This window comes from Echinops telfairi, unplaced genomic scaffold, assembly GCF_000313985.2.
Source record: "Echinops telfairi isolate 266 unplaced genomic scaffold, ASM31398v2 ScPeMD7_1;HRSCAF=3_0, whole genome shotgun sequence".
NCBI classification, from domain to species: domain Eukaryota; kingdom Metazoa; phylum Chordata; class Mammalia; order Afrosoricida; family Tenrecidae; genus Echinops; species Echinops telfairi.
The window spans coordinates 91,541,926-91,544,660 of NW_022103896.1; positions in this window are offsets into that span (position 1 = coordinate 91,541,926).

Genomic DNA, 2,735 nt, shown 5'->3' on the forward strand with positions numbered 1-2,735 from the left:
GCCGCCACGGTCCAAGACAGGGCCTGGGACGGCCGGGCAGCGCGGCCTCGAGTCCTCGACGTTGCCGGTGTCCCCTCTCCCTCTCTTTTGAAGACGACGATTTTTTTTTTCAATAAAATATTTTATGACACGGTGGGGATCGGTGCGGCGACTTCTGGATCTGCGGACGAGCTGGGGGAGAGGGAGCCGCGGCGGCGGCGGCGGCGGCTTTGAACAGCCGCCGGAACCCTGGCGGCGCTGAGCGCGCTACGCCGTTGCAAGCGGCGCAGGCTAGGCAGAGCGGGCGCCTTGCTGCCGTGGCAGGGGCATCCGAGTAATCATTTCCATTCCGGGCAGAGGGGCGAAGCTGAACCTCTTTTTCCTTCCCAGCCCAGGGAGCTGCTGGCAGCAGGCTGGCTGCATTTGGGCTCCCCGAAGGAGCGGGAAATTTCCGGCTGGCTGCCCACAGCTAGGCTCCCAGCTGGGCGCGCTCCAGGAAGCGTTCGGACAAGGAGTCACCTCTTGCCTTGGCGTCTAATCTCCTGGGACTCGAAGAATCTATTTGTAAGATCCTCGAGACGGTCTCCACCAGCCCTCCATGATGCAGACAGGGGTGGGGTGGGTGGGGGGAAACGAGGCTCACACAGAGGCTGCTATAAGAGTACCCACCCACTCCCACCTCCCCAGTTCACGCGCCCCTGCCACGGTGACGCCTGTCCTAATGTAAGCAAGACAGGCACCACACACCACGGAGTCGCAGGCTGGGTCAATGAGAGCATCTGACAGAACTGCTCAGCCCTATCCCACTACCGAGGCCTTTAAGGTTTCGATGGAAACCCGGGCCGGTCCCCGCAGAGGAACCAGAACTGCTAGAGCCATGGCTGACCGAGAGCAGCCTCCTGTGGAGTGAAGTTTGGTTGTGAGTGCCTGCAGGCACTCCCTCCGTGGGAAGCCCTCGGCTGCCTCTTCTCCGTGGAGAGCTAGGTTCAGATTTCCCTGTGAGTCCCGCACTTGCATTTCTTTCCTTTGTGCTAGGGCGTGGCTAAACCCCAAGAAGAACAGATTGACTTCACAGAGATCAAAACGGAACTGGGATTCAAACCCAGGTCCCAAGAGTCAGCAACATCCTAGCTCAGAGTCAGGATTTGCGTTTTGGAATGTGAGAATCACCCATTACTGTCCCAACGTGGGTGAGGCAACTACTTCCTTCTCAAAGGACCCACCCCCCCAATCTTCCCGCACATCTTGAATGTAAGAATAGGAGTGAGAGAGAGTTAATGCAGCTGGACACCGTGCTTTCTCCATGGGGAAAAGCAAATAACCAAGCCTGTTGCCAGCAAGTTGATTAGGATTCACAGAGACCCTATAGGACTGAGTAGAACTACCCCACAGGGTTTTCCAGTCTGTAAATGTTTACCGAGGCAGACTGCCACATCTTTCTCCCTCAGAACAGCTGGTGGGTATAAACCACTAACCTTTCAGTTAGCAGTCAGATGCTTAACCACTGCACCACCACACCACCTCTTAGTCTTGCCAACAGCTCCCAGACCACTCCCCTGAGGGTCTTAAGAAAACTGTAGTGTCCTACTGAGCCTTTAATTCCTTCTGGTTCCTAGGGCTGATGGAGTGACTTGTAGCCCATCAATTAGCATCTCTTCCCATCTTCCCCGGTACCAGGCCTGACTTAATCCTACATGGTTGTGTTTAATCCTCTTTACGTTTGAAAGAAAAGGAAGTAAAGTTCAAGAATTTTTTCGAGGTCGGCAAGGTAGAACTAAGATTCCAATATATGCCTGCCAAAGACCGACCTTTGCTAATTGACTTGGCAGTGAAGAGTGGGCTTGGCAATGAGGTATGTGATCCAAACCCTACACGGTTTGGGCCCTGAGATGTACTCATTCCCATTAGTGAGGACCTTGGACAAATTGCCCAGGAATTTCATCTTTTACAGGAGCCCTGGTGGCATAGTGGGCTATGTGTTGAACTTTTAACAGAAAGGCCAGCAATTTGAAACCATCAGCCACTCCTGGGAGAGAGCTAAGGCTTTCTACTCCTGTGATGATTCATAACCTCAGAAACCCAAAAGGGCAGTTCTACCCTATCCTATAGGGTAGCTATGCATGAGAATCCTCCCCACCTAAACCTTGTACTCTTTGTCAAAGAGGGGGTTGGGGCATCCTTGAGTGACTCAAATCAGGTTTCTTTTAAAGAAATAATTTGATGGCAGTGAGGTTTCCCTCCCCCATCTTCTACATTATTTCCCTAAAAGTAGCCCCCTTCTGACCCCAGTGGACTAGACAGAGTGAACCCACAGATTTGATTAGGGTTTTCAAGAGTTGGGTAAGGGGGTGGATGAATTGGCCTCAGAACACAAGGGCCCCAATATTTCAGTGGTTCAGTGAAGTGGAGGGTCAGCAATAAAGAGGATGATGTTTAAAAAAATTGAATCATTTTACTGGGGGATCGTACAACTCTTATCACAATCTACACATACATCCATTGTGTCAAACACTCCTGTACATTTGTTTCCCTCATCATTCTCAAAACATTTGCTTTCCACTAAAGCCCCTGGTATCCGCTCCTCATTTTTTCTCCTCCCTCCCTTCCCCATGGACCCTTGATAATTTAGAAATTATTGTTATTTTGTCATATCTTACACCATCTGATGTCCCCCTTCACCCACTTCTCCGCTGTCCGTCCCCCAGGGAGGAGGTTATATGTAGATCCTTCTAATCTGTCACCCCTTCTTCCCAACC